The 19,119-nt window shown below is 39.5% G+C and overlaps 1 protein-coding gene across 2 annotated transcripts in view; it reads left to right on the top strand.

Moving 5' to 3' along the window:
• NSMCE2 (NSE2 SUMO ligase component of SMC5/6 complex) overlaps positions 1-19,119 on the top strand; it is a 211,420-nt gene that overhangs the window by 87,315 nt on the left and 104,986 nt on the right. The window lies entirely within an intron of this gene.

Raw genomic sequence — 19,119 nt, 5'->3', positions numbered from 1 at the left:
CCTGCTTTTTCTATTTTAAGAAATGGTTTTGAATATTATCATTTCATAACAGTATCATCCCCCCCGGCACTTCTCAGATTTTATTACTATTAGGCTGGACCAGTCTGTAGAGCAAGATAAATACGAGGTTGGTAGAGAGAATTAGGGAACTGTATCGAGGTTTAGAGTACCAAGGGTCACTAGTAGGCCAGTCACTTCCAGCCAGAATATACACAAACAGCGAGGTCAAGACAAGTCACAGGTCATCGCAAGGTAGACAGACTGGGGGATAGTAATAGCATCCTGGGCCCACGGGGCAAGAGAATGCAGAATCCGGGCCTCCAGGACTAGTACATACGTGAACCAAACTGAGATGAGATCAGAATGGGCAGGCAAGGAGCCTGACTGGTTGGGGCTCACGGTCTCAGATAAGGAAAAAAGTCTCTTGGGAGACAGTACAGAGCACTACATAAGAAGAAGGAGTTTGCTACACAACAACCTCCTTTGCTTAGATCTTTCTTTTTAGTTAACAGACTTTATTTCTTAGAGCAGTTTTAGCTTTACAGAAAAATCGAGCAGATAGTGGAGAGATTTCTGATAGGCTTCCCTCCTGCCCTTTCCCTATATTTAGCATCTTGCATATTAGTGTGGTGTATTTGTTATAATTGATGAACCAATATTAATAGAGTACTGTTAACTAAAGTCCATCATTACATTAGAGTTCACTCTTTTTTTTAAGATTTTATTTACTCATTTGAGAGGGAGAGAGAGAGAGAGAGAGCATGAGCAGGGTGAGAGGCAGAGGGAGAGGGAGAAGCAGGTTCCCCGCTGAGCCAGGAGCCCGACATGGGGCTCGATCCCAGGACCCTGAGATCGTGACCTGAGCCGAAGGCAGACGCCCAACCATCTGAGCCACCCAGGCGCCCCAAGAGTTCACTCTTTTTATGATACTGTTCTGTGGTGGGTTTTTTGTGGCAAAATGTTAACATTTACCATCTCGACTGTTTTCCAGCATTCAGTTCGATGGCATTTAGTACACTCGGGTTGTTAATGCTGTCATCACCACCCTCCGTCTCTAGCACTTTTTCATGACCCTACGCTGAAACTCTGTGCCCATGAGAGAGTAACTGTACAGACCCTGATAAGCACTGTACTCTACTCTCTGTCTCTGTTTGACTTTTGTAGTAGGTACCTCATTCATATAAGTGAAATTAAACAATATTTCTCATTTTGTGTCTGGCTTATTTCCCCTAGCATGGTGTCTTCAAGGTTCAGCCGTGTTGTAGCATGTGTCAGAATTTTCTTCCTTTTTAAGGCTGAATACATACTCCATGCCATGCATACACCACGTTTTGTTTATGCATTCATCTGTCAGTAGACGCTTGGGTTGCTTCTACCTCAGCTAGAACGCTGCTAATGAAGATCAGTATACACATATCTGTTTGAGTCCCTACTTTCAATTTTTTATACCCAAAAATGGAATTACTGGATCAAATGGCCTGTGGGTTTTTGACAAATGCAGAATGTCATGTATGCACTATTATAATATATAGAATGGTTTCACTGGCCTGAAAATCTCATGCTTCAACTCTTCATTCCTCCCCATCTTTGCCTCTGCTTAGATTTTAATATGTTCCTTCTGTGGAGATGTAACTACTGTTTATACTCCACTAAGGTAAGCTTTCAGGTAAAAATGGGTAGGATCCCAGAGCTATTAGTAGAGGTGATGAAATCAGTGATCAAGGGACTCAGAAAGCAGAAAATTCTGATAAATTACAGTCCCTCGGGCTTTCAGATTCTGAAAGTTACCTAGGCAATAAACATAAAGGTCACAGATACAGAGCTTTAGAACGCGTGGGTTTTAAATTCAATGTTTGTGGGTATACAGTTTTGTATTCCATCTGTTTGTTCCACTATTAAGCTCCTACTATATGCCACACCCTGTGCTAGATGCCATTCAGGCAAGTTAGAGACTATTTTAAGAGCTTCTACCTTATGCACCAAGGAACCCCTTTTGCACTTGTTCTCCAAGAAACATGTGTTTTGTTTTGAAAGATGTCCATTATGTAACTATACTTGTGCTAGGCTTTCCCAGTTCACTGAAAATAGCTTTTGAACCTCCATGATAATTTTCAGGGAGTCCTAGTGGTTCTAGGTGTCTTGAGAAGAGCACTGGTCAGCTTTTATGCAGAGTGTGGTTAGGCTGCGTGACTGTCAGTATGCCCTGTCCTGTCATTACAGCTGTGCCAAGGTACTTTATGCGGCTGTTTTCCAGACTTGGCTTGCTCAGATTACCATTTCTCTGGCTTCTCCAGTTGCTTGCTGACCTAGCCTTTCCCCCTATACTTCCTTTGTGCCAGTGACCATTTACATGTAAAAAAACATACTGGGATAGAACATGAAGAGAAGAGAAGGCTCACTCCTTCGGGAGGCTGTGTTCCTGAAAGCAGGGGGTCTTCATGCGTTTTTCACTGTTCTCCCCCATCAGAGGTAGCACACGCTTCCTGATATTTTGTATTTTTATACATGTTCTGCATACAGTGTGTACATTATGTGAAACCTAATTTTTTTTCTCATTTTTTAGATAAAGTTATTTTTAAATAGAAATTCTAAGATGTTGCATACCCCAGTGCATGCATCCTACTTTGAAAACCTGTGCTGAGGTAGCTAGCTTTAATATTTTTTGCTGAGCAGCATACCTTACCACTGTATATGACTGTAGCATAGAGTCTGTAGAGAGTGCCAAGGAATCTAAGAGCTATCAACAGACAGGTGCAGTTCTTTAGGGAAAAGTCCTAACGTCTATTTCTAATTCACTGTGATACTCAAGTTTAACTCCATGTGCATTTGTAATAGAAGTAGCATATCCTGAAAAATTGAGATAGTTTTAGGTCAGATGCTAGCCATTCATCTCCCACAACCAATATTTTTTGAACACCTTCTGAGTGTTCACATTACATGTTACTAGACACTGACCATTCACTGTACATGATACTGTATAATGATTCCATTTGACATCCGTAGTCCACATTTTCTACTGTTTTTGCTAGATACTTTTTAAGCATTTTAGTCTCCTGTGGCTATACGATCAGAGAAATGACTCTTAATACAGAGCCAAGTGAAATCCGTGAACAACCCACTGAAGTTGCTTTAATGGCACAGACTTTTAAATGCATCATTAATGGTATATACTCTCTACATATTTGCTGTTTGGTCTCAGGAGAGGCAGGTAGACAGAAGGAGATGGAAGGATAGCCTAAGTTGCAGTTAGTGTTTCCACTGTTCCAAAGCCTGGATATAAATGAAAGATGATCATTTCTACTTAATTTATCTGGCTAGATTCCTGTGCCTAATGGCTGCGCATATACCATAAACACCGGGAAGAAGCAGCCATGGAAACACTTGTTTTCTTGTTGGGCTAAATTTACTCTGGGTTGAATATTAACACAGTGCCTGGCAGTACTTTAAAAGCAAAAATAGCTTAAGCGTGACTCACTCTGAGTCATTTACTGCTAGTGCTGCTCTACTGCCTAGAGCTTGACATTGAACAAGTTGGCAGCCTGGATTGCTACATTTTTTCTAGGAACTCTGAACAGATTTCATTCTTGTGAATTCGCTTGTGCAACGATATTAAATAGAGTAATATGTTTATTTTGTTTCAAAGTCAAATGAATTTGAGAATGGTGAAACTGAAGTATTTTTCTTGGGCTTTCTGGAAAGGCTAGATTCTCAGAATTCTCCTGTGGTTAAAAGACTTACTTTATCTTATAAAGAATTAATAAAATGTCATGGAGGTTTTATTTTAGATGCTTGGCCTTTTCTGATCAAAAACATCATACTTCCTGAAAATCATTATAAAAACGAGCTTAGTAGTACTACCAAGTAGGATTCATTAAATTTCTGACATTACCTGACAAGATGGAAACATGCCATCCTGAAAGCTTTTTCTCTTTCTTCTTCTTCTTTTTTTTTAAATACGGTGAGGCATGTAACATAGCCTGCCTTGTAGTTAAGTTGGGTGTATGACTTGTAAAGTCCTCTCTTGTTATTAAAGGTTATATAATGGGAAGTTCATTGGTTTTGAAAGGCAGACCAAACCCACCCACAGGATTTCTATTGGCCCTTTAAATAAATGTATCGCATGCCTTTCCCTGAGTAACCCTTGCGGCTGAGGAGGGAGTGAGCAGCTTGTTGGCTGACTGTAGGAAAACCCATAAAGGATCGGTTGGTCTCATCTGGGCTGGGGTCAGGGATGGCTGAGAATCTAAAAGTACATATATGAGGATGGTTTTCCCATGGTGTTGCAATCTTTTATTTTAACATGTTTTTGTGTTTAGTTTTTGGAGTTGCCTAACAGTATAATTTCAATTGAGGCTTAGTTTCAACTCTTTTATTATAAACTGTGGGAACATGATTTTTTTTTTTCTGTTTAAAGGCACAATCATTTTGCCTTAGGATTTCAATAATTTATAAAGAAAGTTTTCCAATGACAGCCTAAAACCAAAATGAGCCTAACCTAATGCTTGATATTATTTTGAAATTGTTTTACCATAAAAGTCTTACATTGGGAGATGTAACTCTGGCAGAGAATTTCAACATAGTTGCATAAATTGTGTTTCATATTACAACTTGTTCTCTACTTGACTTCATTGAAATTAATAAAAGGACTCTTTCAGAAGGATCTGGTGAGTTAGCATCATTATTTAAAAAAAAAAAAAAAAAGCGAAGAACTTACTCATAATGTATCCTGTGTTGCTAAGTTTTCAAAGTTAGTGATCTCAGCCACACCCAGAGAGCCCTTTGAGAAGACTGAAATCCACTTATTCATTTATGCTGGCTTAAAATTTTCTTCCCAATAAAATAAAAAGTAAAAGTGGAGATCGATCTGAAATTTTCCCCGAGATATATGGTGATTTCATGAAAACCTAACATTTGAAAATTGAGTTGCTGCCAAGTCTTGAATGTAAAACATAGTTCCTTATTCTGTGGTTAAAGAGGTCCTTTAAAGCCGGGCTTTCTGACTGGGTGCTGTGTGGGGGTGCTAAAAATATCCCCAAGGTGCTTTTTGTATCCCAAAGGGGTCCCATCATCCTGCCTTAGATCCAGAGGAGAGAATGCCGGTCCTGCTGTAGTATTCCCCTGTGTCGCGGTCTCGCTGACTCTCTCCTGCTGCATTTTGGAGACCTATAAATGAGTTATTTGTATGGCTTGAAAATTAACTCAAGATTTAGTTAACCAACACTAGTTAGGTTGTAAACTGAGAAGTCTAGTCTAAATGAATCTCAGCATGGCTGAGTAGCCAGTCTGTTATTATGCCAGTTACGTAGACGTGTCTTGTCCATAGGAATGTATGAAGAAAACCTCAGGTCTTCATGCAGGGCCCAGCATAAAGTAGGTATTCAATAAAAGCTCATTAAATCTGCATTTGCTTATATGACCACTATTATAACTGCTCACCTTATTTGGCCCGCCAAGCTTTGTTCCTTTCCTTTTATTCATCTCTATACTCAAACATTTATTGAGCTCTTATTATATGCCAGAAACTTGCAAGATATTTGAGATAAAAAATTAATAAGCCTTCAAGAAGTACAGTCTTCACTTGGAGAGGCAGATAGGCAAATTATTAACTATGTTCATCATATGCTTTTTTTTTTTTTTTTTAAGTCTAGGTACAAGGATGTCATGACCTTCAGTAGTAACATTTGGAAAAAAAACAAACAAACAAACCAATAGCAACTTTTGATTTCTTTGAGCATTTACTGTATATACCAGGTCTGTTCAGGGTACTGTGAAGTGTAGATGGTGGTATCATTCCCATTTTTCAGAGGAAGATATTGAGGCTCATAGAGCATGAGCAATTTGCCCAACTTCATATTAATGATTCAGACCCAGGAAATCTGGTTGCAGAGTCCATGTCCTTAACCGTCACATAAACTGCCTCTTGTTGATGTACTGAGGAAAAAGAAAGAACTCTTAGAGTAAGAGAAAATGGGAGGTCAGTGCACCCAGTGATAATGGCATCTCTTTTGTGGAGCATTAGATTTTTTTTTTAAGAGGAATGATTACTTTGGAGTAGGTTTGCTAAAATCCGTGTTGCTAAAACAAAGTGCCCTCATAAGTAGGCTAATTCTGAGAGTGATTTACCACATACCCAGCATATCTTTCTTAGGCTATATGTGCTAATCCCTAAAATGAGCTGAGTCTGAGGACTTCATGTTCTTTCACATGACCTCAGAGACTAAAATCAGCTCTTAAACCAATGCTGGGTTCTGCCATTCAGAGAGCAGTGCTTGGAAACAGCTCAGCTAAAAGTAAAGCTTTGCTTTCCTTCAGTTGAAGGCAGTGTTCCTTCTCTCATCTTGTCCGTTCAACTCCGTTCACCTCCAACCCCCCAGTTTTTTGTTTTTTTAATAGTCCCCACTACTAAACAGTTATCAGAGCCTGCTGCTCTTGTTTCTTCCTTGGCTCTGTCCAAGTTCCCGATAGCTGCAGCAGAAGTAGAAGTGAAAATCGTCAGCTTGCCCTGTGCCCATATCCTGTAGGTGGAGCACCCCCCTAAAGGGCCTAAAGGGACAGTGAGCAAAGACGCTTCTCCCGGGAGTTCCCCTGGCATTTTTCTCTGTTTCATTGTGTGCTTTCGGGGACATTTGTTTTTATTTGGTAGGGTATTTTTTAAATTTCTTGGCCTATTTTATAAGAAAGTGTTTTGTCTTAACATGGGAGCAAATTGTACCTACTCACTGGACAAAGTTGTCTGCAAGGACCTTGCCGTTTTCACCCCCTGCAGGCCCACCTTGGGGCTGCTGTAGGCAAATAATCATTCTGCATGAGTGTGAAGCAGAGAGAATGAGTGCATTTCCAGGTACAATATCCAGTTTTGTGGGTTTTTAAAAATTTTCAAGTAACGATTTCCAAAAGATGAATTTTTAATAGACTTGTTACAGCTTAATCGAAATGTATCATTGAGTCTGAAGTTGCCCTCACTTAACACCCACATATGTAACACTTAGTAATTCTTTACACTTTTGATTCAACACAAACTCTATGTTTATTTGTGAGAAAAAAGAGTGCATACATTTTCTTCAAGAAAACCAGAATCAAACATTTTGTCTTGAGCTTTTTCCCCACACATTAAACTAACATGTTGGTAATCAAGATGATGCACTGCGGAAAGAAATGCAATTCTACCCTGAGGGCAGTGTGACTTTTGACTAAATATTCTTGTGCCCCAGTCTTTGTGAATTTTCTTTTAAACATGTCTAATCCTGACATTTTAAAATAACATTTTATAAATCTACCGGAAAGGGAAGGTGACCATACAACTATCAGATGGTGAATTCTAATCATGGGACGTTCGCGTGGGTTGTCTGTAATTGAAGACAGTGCATCCTTTGTCATTGAAGACAGTGCAAGTGAGGACGTGGAGATGGCCAGGAACAGAAAGGAGAGAGGGGTGAACGGCTGCTTTCTCGGCACTGAGCCCCCTCATATCTGTAGCTAGGATCGGTTCTAGATCTCATCTTTTTTTGTGTGTTTTATTTATTTATTTGAGAGAGAGAGTGCGAGCACATGTGCGAGAGCACAAGCAGGGGGAGCGGCAGAGGGAGAGGGAGAAGCAGACTCCCCCCTGAGCAGGGAGCCAGACACGGGCTCGATCCCAGGACCCTGAGATCGTGACCTGAGCCGAAGGTAGCTGCTTAACCGACTGAGCCACCCAAGCGCCCCGAGATCTCATCCTTGATGCTTGGAGGCCTTGGGGAGTTGGAAAACCAGTTTGGGCATTGCAGGCAGCTCTAGATTAGTGTTTTCCCAGGTTTTCACTTCCTGACTCTGGAGGAAGGAATGCCACTTGTCAAAGAGGGAATGGGAGTTACACTTGAGAATAAAAATGTGGTTTTGGAGATGAGGTTGGGGTGGGGAGAGAAAATTTGTGGGGAAGATAAAGGAGAGGAAAAGACAACTTTCTTTCTCCCCCTTACTCCTCCCTGTTTGACAATCTGGTTATTTCTGCTTTCTCCCTTGGCTTCCTCTTCTCTCTGCCCCTTCGATGGCACTGTGCTTCACAACTTGTTCTCTCTTCCCTCTTTCTCTTCTTTCTGTGTCCCCAACCCCATCAACTTCCTTTAGTGGCCCCATCCTACTTCGCAGAGGTGTCCACCAGTCGGTGCCACGTTCACAGCATAGCTGGGCAGTCTGAAATACCTGTGCACACTCAGGGTCTGTTTCAGAATCCACCTTTGCCACCCAGCAAGCTTCGCCAGACTTTCTAGTTTCCTTTAAAGTCAGAGTGAGCCCCCGTACTCATCCTCATCCATCTTCCAGCTGGGTAGACAGTCTCCAGATCCGTGGGACATGAGACAGCAGAGGACCAGCCATGTCCTAGACATTGGTAGTAGAGATTTTATCAGTGGCGTCAGCATCTGTTCTGCAGGTATCTGTGAGAAAGTGGGGGGGTTTTCCCTGATTTGTGGATGGGGTATCTATGGCTCAGAGAGAACAAGTCACACGGCTGACAAGTGGCCGAGCTGGAACTGAGCCTTTCCCCATCCAGAGCTGGTGCTTTGCCGCCTAGCAAATAACCAGTCAAATGCTTACTTACTCTTTCTATTTACAATTAAGAAAAAGTTTTATTAGTATCTTTTTCTAAACTATGGCATTAATTTTCGATTTTTAATGACATCTACCTGAATATATTGAGATTAATATTAATGATCAGGAAATCTTTTACTGGACTAGTAAGACTCTTAAGTATTTGCAAATCTGACTAAGCTTTAATTAGAATTTCTTTATATTCAATCTTTTTAAAATTACTTTGCTAACTATATAATTGTGTATATTGTAGAAAATTCAGATAATGTAGGGGACAAAAAATAAAAAACACCAATTATCCCACCACTCAGAGATAGCCACATACCAACATCTGTATTTCCTTAGTCTTTTTTCCGGTGAAATATACTCTTGCAAATTTGAGATCAGCCCTTGATTATTTAACTCAGTATACTGTGAGCTGATTAAATATTTGAAAACATGATTTTAAGATGAGGCCTAATATTCCATTTTATTACTGTATTGTGATTTTTTTCCTCTTTGAATCATTACCCTCTATTAATACTCATTGGTAGTCTATCCATTGATAATAATGAATGTTATCATTTTTTAAAGTCAGTTTGGTAGTTTAAAAATAATTTATGCATTGAATCTACACTATTAAAAGGCACCATTTTTAGGTCATTTCTTTGTTATTTTAAATTTATGTATTGTAAAGATTAAATAATGGTATATCTTTCAGGGAGAAGTTGTTTTCTAAAAATTACTTCAAAAGTTGGAACAAGTGGTTTGTGTTTTGTTCTGGTAAAAATTTACTCCTTTGAAAGTGTTTTCCATACATCTGTTAATTCAATCAGCAGACATTTATTAAATCCTTTCCTGTACAAGGTGTTAATTGCTGAGAGTAAAAAGAGGAGAAGCATGCTTTCTGCCTTCAAGAAGCTCATAATTTATGCAGGTAACATATATATATATATAAACATAATTTTCTATTTAATATAATGGTAATAGTAGGACTCGAAATAAATACTAAAGTAAAGCCGCAAGCAGTGTGCAGGAAGAACACAAAGGAAAAGTGGTTAATTCTGATCAGTGGAATAAAGGGAAGACTTCCTGGAAGAGTTGACATTTGAGCTGGGCCTTGAGGCGTGGGTAGAATTTCCCTCGGAGAAAGCCTCAAAGAGCATGTGAGGCTGGGAGTATAGTATAATCAGACCAACAGGCGGCTGGGAGTGCATGTATTGGAGAAAGCATGTGTTCCAGAGGGGTTGGTGTATACCATGCCAGGCTGGGGTTGGAGGGTGGGGGTTGGCACGGGGCCGGTGTAACAACAGGGAGCTTAGAGCTGGTAGGGGGTCAAACGATTGTACTCAATTAGTGTGTGCCTGGCTCTGTGCTAAGTTCCTTCCCATCTATAATCTCATTTGCTTTACATGACAGTTTGCGAGCTATTTATACCACCACTCAAAGATGGAAACAAAAGCTCAGAAAGCCTCAGTGATTTCCCTCAAAGTCACAAAGCTTGTAAAAGGCAGGACCAAAACTCAAATGTAGGCCTGAAGTTCATGGTTTTTTGCCTTTTTTTTTTTTTTTTTTTTTTATTGGTTCTACTTACCTAAGTTGAGATAAGAGTATAGAAAGCTCTGAAAACGATGTTAGGTGTTCATGGGCGTTGCTGTTTTTTTGATGAGTGATATTATCTGACTAGCAAAGATACCATCTGACTAGCGGAGGCAGAGTGAAGGGGGAGTTGGAAAAAGATATTGCAAGAAATGAGACAAGATTGACAACTATGACAGAAATCCAAGCAAGACGTGGCGGGTCTAACTACCAAAGTGGCAGTGGGAACGGAGATGCAAACACGGAGAGAAGAGATTTGGAAGGGGAATTTAAGCATGGGGAAGACCGATGGTCTAAAGGCAATGAGGAGGACTAGATTAGATTTGTGGTCTCAACTTTTTTTTTTTTTTTAATCATACTCCCCTTAGTAGTTAAATACTTTCCAGCATGTATCCAGTACAGAAATTTTACTGTTTCATTTTTTTACTCTCCTTTCCAGTGGATTTTCTTGTGCATATCCATTTTAGAGGTCACTGGAATTAATTAAGAAGAATGGGTGTTCGGGAAGGTTGGCAAGGAGGAAAAGTTAGCAAATAAGAGTTTCATTTTGGACACACTGAGTTTGAGGTGCCTAAAGGAGTGCAGTCATTTGGAGATGCTTCATACAAAGTTGGAAGTGAGTAGTGAAGTAAAATCATACCAAGCTTATGTTCTAGGTGAAATTCAGCTTTATCCTCAAAATAGAGCCAGTATATTTTTTTCCTAGTTCTATTTTCTTTCTTTTTTTTTAAGATTTTTTTTTATTTATTTGACAGAGAGGGAAATAGCAAGAGCAGGAGCACAGGCAGGGGGAGTGGGGGAGGGAGAAGCAGGCTTCCCGCCGCGCAACAGGGAGCCCGATGCGGGGCTCGATCCCAGGACCCTGGGACCGTGACCTGGGCCGAAGGCAGACGCTTAACACAGACGCTTAACGACTGAGCCACCCAGGCGCCCCTCCTAGTTCTATTTTCTATGTAAGAATAATTACAAATTAAAGTCAGGAGTCTGTTTTATATTATTTTTAGCTACATATCTTTAGTTGATTGTCTTAGTGTTTTATCATTTGATTCTCAACTAAATATTTACAAATTTTTGAAAATGCTATCCTTGGTCTAAATTAAAGAGTTAGTATTCTTAAAATAACTCTTTTGTGTAGTCTAAATGGGAAAATCGTTTTTTTTAAGACCTTGTAGATTGTAATTCATTGGCCTATTCAGACTTCCTTAAAATAGTCAAAGATATCAAGCCTAAACATGTCTTCCAAACAAGGAGATTCATCCAGAGATCAGAATGTCTTTATAAATGGCTAATGCTTTTCAGTAACTTTCTCAGAAGTATAATTCTCATTTCCTTCTGGCTAGTCCTCTGTTACTGAGTTAATACCTATAAAGCCTAGCCCAAAATACTTTCCATTTATTAAGATCCTACAATTATATGATTAAAGGCACAAATGCTGGTTGGTGTTTTGGGGGTGGTTCAGTTCGGTTTGATTTTAATTAAGAATACTATTTTCTCAACCTTCAGCCAACAAAATCTTTTATTCTTAATATTCAAGGCATGTTTCCCTTTGGGGAAGTAGGGATGAAAAACAGCTGTAGTTCCTCCAAATCTCGTGAAGTTCAGTTAACTTTCTTCCTTTTGTCTGCTTCCTATCAGCCTCAATATATCAGTATCCTTGATGAATATTTATTGAATACCCAAAGAATAGTGGTACCATTGTAAGTTGATGATGTACTGATGTGGGAAAGCACCTTTTCTTTTTTATTGCTTAATGGATAAAATAAGGCACAAAGAAAAAAGAGTCTTTGGTGCACTTGGGCAAATAGATTCTCAAAACACGTACATAAAAATGGAAACATTTCTACTGGAAGAAATGGCATGGCCCAATCAAATGGATGGGTCTCCCTGATCTTGCCCCTGTTTTTCTTAGACAGCAGAGGGCAGCAGCATGAGCTACTAGTTCCCCTGGAGCCATCAGCTTTTACTAGCTCTCAGTACACACCAGGTACAGCTGCCCTGCTTGGACAGTAAATATTTGAGACTCTGAGGGAGAGGATTAAAGCACTGAACAAAATCACAGTATAGATGGGTAGTTCATAAAAATGACAGTATCTGATTTTACATTCTAACACGTATAATCCTGGTCTCTTGTTTTTTAAGTCTTCATTCTAGAGCATTTTTGAGAGAGCAGATATTTAAGGCTGTTAGTCATAGAATAAGCCGTAGAGTCGCAGGATGTTTATAGTTGTTTTACAGGTAGAAGCAGGATGAGCCAATCTACAGGAAGTGCTGTGCCACAGTGAGGATTTAGTAAATGTGAATGAATGATTGCTGACATCTCTTCAAGAAAACAGCTTTTTTCCATAGCTGATCTGGATTCACAGTCTACTGCTGCTTTGTATTTGGCTAGCCTAAAACAGCAGTGACTGAAAAACAAAGTGACTAAAGCATCTCAAGACCTTTGTCCTAGTTCTGCAGCTTTAATATTGTTAAGTGCTTACAGAGCAACCTCTTGAAAGCTTTTTCTCATTGCCTGGAACAGAGTTTGTGTTTCCTTTTGTGTTAACCTCAGAACTCTGATCATAGCACTTCTGCACACTGTAGGTCACAACCCACTAGTGAATAATGACATCATTGTAAAAGGTTGTGACCAGCATTTTATTGTAAAGGAAAGATACTGAACAGGGTATATTAGAAAATACCACATGCGCCATGCAAACTTTTGTTCATTTTAACATATGTTCTGTACACTGGGTTGTAAGGTAAAATGTATTTCTTACTGCAGAGCATGGTAAAAAAGTTTTTGGAAAACACTTCATTGTAACTTGCATCACATCTTCATGTAATTCTGTTTATAAATCTGTCCCCCCTACTAGACTATGCACCTCTTGAAAGAAGGAATCACATTTTCACATTTTCTTTGTCTTAATTCCTAATACCTAGGATAGATCTTCCTGACATATACGAGGTGTTCAGTAAATGTTTGTGGAATGAATGAATGAGTGCATGAATGAAAGTCACTTAATTCCTCTGAGCCTCATTTCTTTTTCATAAATTAGAATATTACCAACCAGATCTCACAGTGTTATTGTGAAGATCGATTGAGGTAATGCTTGTGAAAATGCTTTATACAAGTGTTAGGAGCACAATCAGGACTATTGTCCAGCATAATTTTTGTTGTTGGGCAAATAAGCCTCAGGAACTCCAGAAATCTTAACTCAGTGTTCTCAAGATGGCATATTTTTTGTTGTTCTTAATAATATTATAAGCCTTTTTTAGATTTAGAGTTAGAAAACAGTCTTGAAAAATTGGGTGTGTGCCTTTTTTAAACTTTTTATTATGAAACATTCAATATACAAAGTAGGTCTAGGGAGGAAAAATTTTTCCTCTACCCTTCTAGATTCTTTTGGTTGGTCTGTTAATTAAACTGACATAATATTAATGGGAGATTAGAAGGTTTAAACAGGAGAAGAACAAATTTAATTGCATAGGTACAGGAGCCCCATAGTCATGAGAGGCTCAAACACAGTTAATTGAGGCTTATATGCCATCCTGAGCCAAGCAGAAGGGGGCAGGAGTCTGGGGCTTCAAAGGGGAGGAAGACAGTTCACAGGGAGATGGGAAGAGCAGATATTTGGTAAACAAATGTGTGTCATACCTTGCAGAGACCATGGGACACAGACAGGACTTAGAACGAGTAGGGTCTGTCAGCTCCTCCCAGCTTTACCACACCTAGCTCACACTGTGTAGTTATCTCTGGTGATAGTTCTCTTCTGGGACCGGGCCCTCTATTTAAATTGTTAGAGGCAGTAAGCAGAAGGTAAAAAGCTCTTCCTGACTCTTCTGGGCCTTGACTGTCTTCAGCTCAAAATAATCCACATGCCATAGCGGCACGTTTCCAGGAGGCTCAGTCTGAAGGCACAGTAGAAGATGGACTTCTTTGTGTACTCATCCTACCTTCAACAGTTGGTTGACTGTTCATGGCCAATTTTGTTTCATCTGCATCCTCTCCTATGTTCCCTTCCCATCTTACTGTGAAAGAATAATGTATTTCTTTTCTTCTCCTCCTCTTCCCTCTTCCCCCTCTTTCTTTTTACCTTTTCAAGTATGTACAACTTTTTCTTTCTTGTTTTTTTTTTTAATTTCTTTTATTTATTTTTGGGAGAGAGAGTTAAGTGCAGTGGGGAAAGGCAGAGGGAGAGTGAGAGAGATACCCAAGCACACACTCTGCTGAGCGTGGAGCCCGATGCAGGGGCTCAATCTCATGACCCTGAGATCATGACCTGAGCCAAAACCAAGAGTTGGACGCTTAACCGACTGAGCCACCCAGGCGCCCCTAAAGTATGTAGAACCTTTAACATTCTTTTAAATGAGTTATTCTCTGACAGGAACTAGCAGGTAAACAAGATATATTATTTCCCAAGATTTTCATATGATGGTGACCAAAGTACATTACAAAACATGATCACATTCCAGAGTTGTAACTAGTTCTGGAGGCTTAGTTACACAATTGCCAACTCTGCTATCTTCTGCAGAGATGTGACCTTACAGAAAAGTAGAGAGTTTGAAGCATGATAGATTACTTTTAAGCTTTTTGAATTTTTGTTTTGTATCATGTAATGGTCCTCAAGCCTTTGACCTTCAGCTAGGCAACAAAGTGTATCCAACGGAGACTTCTGGAATACTGTAAAGCTATAATAAACTCTGCTTTAAGACTACAGCCCAGGGTTGTAACATGGACCTCAGAAGTCATAGTCCACTTAGAAGAAAAGAATTTTAATATGTTACTAATTTTTATTGATCTTGTTTGGTTTCATAATTTTGTGATTCAGGCCTTAATATGATCTAAATACAAATAATTTTAAACTTTAAAGATGTTTAATTCTGCCAAATATTTTATGTATGAATTATGTGGAATTTTTCATCCTTAAAGTCAAACATGGAGCTCATTTTCATTTTTAATAAGGTACTGCTAAGTTTTGCCCATTGAATAAATGAGTAGTTAGTGACTTTGCATATCTCCATTGTCTTGAAGTTTTTAATGTGTCCTTAAAGTCTTTTTCCAAAATAAAATAAATATAAGTGCACATATATATGGGGCACCTGGGTGGCTCAGTCATTAAGCGTCTACCTTCGGCTCAGGTCATGATCCCAGGGTCCTGGGATCGAGCCCCATGTCAGGCTCCCTGCTCAGCAGGGAGTCTGCTTCTCCTTCTCCCACTCCCCCTGCTTGTGTTCCCTCTCTAGCTGTCTCTCTCTGTCAAATAAATAAATAAAATCTTTTAAAAAAATAAAATATTTCAAGACATACTTGTACTAATGTAAGGCGGTTACCCCAAACCCAGGTGGGGAGGGTTGTGGGTCAGGAGTGCCAGCTGGAGGAGGTGAAAGTCACGTGCGTGGTATGAGTGTCCTGACTCTAAAATGTTGTGCGTCACAGATCTGGGTGGATTTCTGTCAGGGACATTATCATTCCACCAGTCTCCCCTGCTGGAAACCTAGAAATCATCTTTTCCTCTTTCATTCCCTTCATGTAAGAAATAGATCCTTATAGGTTATTTATTTAGAAAAATCTCTGGCTTTATCTTTTGCTTTTTTCTTTTTTCTTTTTTTAAAGATTTATTTATTTATTCCAGAGAGGGCAGAGGGAGAGGGAGAGATCTCGAATCCTCAAGCAGACTCCCCACTGAGCACGGAGCCCAGCGTGGGGCTTGATCCCAGGAGCCTGGGATCATAACCTGAGCCAAAATCCAGTCAGAACGACTGAGCTACCCAGGCAGCTCTGGCACCTCTGGCTTTATCTTTTTCATTCCTGTGACCAGGGCATCAGTTCTGATCTTTATCAACATACATCTGGACTATAACAGTTGAGAAGAAATGAACTAATACTTTGTGGCCATGCCATTTTATGTACATTTAATCCTTAACAAACCTGATTATCTGCATGTTTCAGGTTGTGAAAACTGGGCAAGCTCTTACAGGAGCATTATATTGCTAAGGAATCTCCTTGCCCTGAGTCTTTCTGCCCCTGTAGTTCATTCCGTATCAAAATACCATGATAATCTCCCTAAAATGTAACTCTTGCCTAATAAAACCTATAATTGCTGATCCAGCACTTTACAAATTATTAGGGATTTTTCACGTTTGACTTCATTTTGCACAAACTACTCCATGAGGTTAGTATTTTATTACTACCTTTTAAGTAGCCTGTAATGACTTCTATTTCCCATCAAACCAATGATGAACTCTTAATATTGATGACATTCCACATTTTGTGCTATGGCTCTGCTGTGTCATATCTCTCAGTGTGAACTGGAGTTAATTTTAGCCAGGTGAGCTTCCCTGTGGTCCTCCTCAGTTACCATTCTCATCTCTTCCTAACGTCTGTGCAGACACAGCTCTTGTCCATGTCACCTGCCTCCCCCCCAGCCCTGTCCTCTCAGTGTGAACTCTACCAGCCCTACTGGGCCCATTTCAAGTCCCATCTTTTTGAAGAAGCCTTCTCCAATAATTTATGTCTTCCTGTCTGTTTTTTCTTCATGATTTCCTTTGTCAGATATGTTTGCCCTTGAATGTAATTTAAAATTTTTCTCCCTGAACTATAAAAGTAATACATTGCTTCATGTAAAAATATTGTATAGGATATTTAAAAGTGAAAAGATAACTCCTGGGGTTTCCCAATCCCAGTTCATAGAAGGAACCACTGTTACCTGTCTTTACCGTCATATTTCAGTGCATAAACAAGAATGTGTGTGGGTACATATACACACACCTATTTACACATGTGGGAGATAGATACAGATAGATCTATTTTCTCCACAGACACCATCCACAACTTTCTTTTTTTCACCTGACAGTATATCTTGGAAATCTTTCCATGTTTGGTGAGTGGAAGTGATTTCATTTAAACACATTGCTTTATTGCCTCATATTGTTTGATGTCAGATCATTTTATGCATCAACATTCTTATCTTCCTTCAAAGAAAGAAACCAGCAACCCCACAAGAGCAGAAGTAACCATATATTCATTCTCATGTCCATTCCTTTGCTCTTTACTCCTTGTGCATTTTTTGGATATTTCAGTGTTTGTGCTGTGGAAAATTAAGGATGTTTGCTTCTCATAACCCCTCAGGCATTAGGATATAGTAGGTAAGAATTGAGAAGTGACACAGATTTCTGTTACTGGAAATATGGCCCATCGGGTTATTTGAACAATCCTCTTGCTGAAAACCATCCAAACTGTTGAATATGAAGAAGAAAACATCCTCAGAGCATCAAAGGGCAGAAAATCAAAGGAAATCTAAGGAACAGTGAGAGTGCACGGAGGCTTAAAGAACCAAGCTGCTGTAGCCCTACAGGCATTTGCCAATGCAGGAGAACTTGAGCTCTGCCTGCCTTATGGGTAGTAAAACTAAGGAAATGATTAACATAAAATTCAGCATGATGATTTGGTTGGGGGGTGGTGGATGCAGGGAGTTTCTAGGGTACTCCGAATTTTTTATTTATTGACCTGGTGGCAGCTATCCAGGGAAATTTAGTTTCTAAACAGCATATTTATTTTGTGTAATTTTCTATATACATGTCATAATTGACAACAGAGAATTAAATGTAGAAGAATTAGTTGCAAAACAATGTATATAGTACGATCCCACACATGTGTATATATTATATAAATGGATGCATGCATGTGTGTGTATATCATAAATGGGATGTGTAATCCATAAATTTTACATGTTGATAGAATATATAAATTTATGTTTGTATACATATATAAATATGTGTTTGGGGCTGCAAGTGTGTGTGTGTGTGTGTGTGTGTGTGTGTGTGTTTCATGTACATAGAAAAAGATCTGGAAGAGTGTTCACCAAACTACTGAGGGCAACCTTGAAAGGTAGAACAGGGGTGGGGAAGTAGAAAGGAAGGAACCTATACTTCGTGCTTCACTGTTGTTAAATTTTTTTAAAGTAATCATCATTATTATTTAGGTCTTTTTTTTTTTTTTTTAATCAGATTTACTGAAAGATGTGGCTTCTGTCTCTGCCTATGAGTATAAAAGGTACTCCCGCTGCCATGCTTCATGCCACTTGGCACAGTACCCTTTTTTTTTTTTTTTTTTTTTTAACACATATCTTGTTCCTTTGTTAGGCTGGAGCTTTTAAAGGGAACAAGACAATGTTGCGCTTATCTTTCTATTTCTTGTACCTTAAAGAGAGCAAAAGTCTGTAGGCATCCAGGAGATACAACATCTCCTTAGAGGCGCTTTTGAATGTTATTTTGTAGCTGGTACAGCAGTGAGCGCACGGTTGGTACAGCGAATGCAGGTTGGTTTGACTTTAACTGACACTTTGTGGAACCTGTAGGCAAGTGTGGAGTCCACCGCGCGGTGCCCCTTTTGATCTCAGAAAGCTGGAAAATGAAAATACTCTCTGAAAATTAAACTAAGAAATGCACATCTACTAGATTAAATCCAAGAGAGCCAACGTGAACCTAAGAAACATAAAGACTCCTTGGACAGTAAGATTTGACTATAATTGAGGGTACTGGCATCTTAAAAACTCCCAAACATATAAAATCTCCATCAGAAGAGCATCTTCTCTGTCTCTAAAACAGAGAAAAGGAAAAGCAATCAATTTAAGTGTTGTGATACCCAACCAAGCACTGTCTGACCAATAGCACCTGCCAGGTTGAGGCATGCATCCAGCCTGCCTGGCAGGTGGATAACCCTGTTGTGGAAAGCTGCAGAGCCTCATCCCATTTTGTGCTGGAATCCTGTGTAATTAACTCCACTTGCTCTGCTTCCACGCCCACCAAGCTTCCCTCTGATAATTTGTCTTCCCAAGGAGATAATGCACTATCAGGCTGATGGACATTCAGTAGCCTGAATCTTCTGCTGTTCACTGTAAATAATAAAGTCGCCTTCTTCTTTTTTTTTTTTTTTATACATCAGTGTCTTGTGAGTTTTGTTAGCATGAGTCTGCATTCCTGGGTCCAGTC

This window comes from Halichoerus grypus, chromosome 5, assembly GCF_964656455.1.
Source record: "Halichoerus grypus chromosome 5, mHalGry1.hap1.1, whole genome shotgun sequence".
Lineage (NCBI taxonomy): Eukaryota > Metazoa > Chordata > Mammalia > Carnivora > Phocidae > Halichoerus > Halichoerus grypus.
The sequence above is the reverse complement of the archived record's forward strand: the minus strand, read 5'-3'. Positions and strand labels throughout refer to the sequence as shown.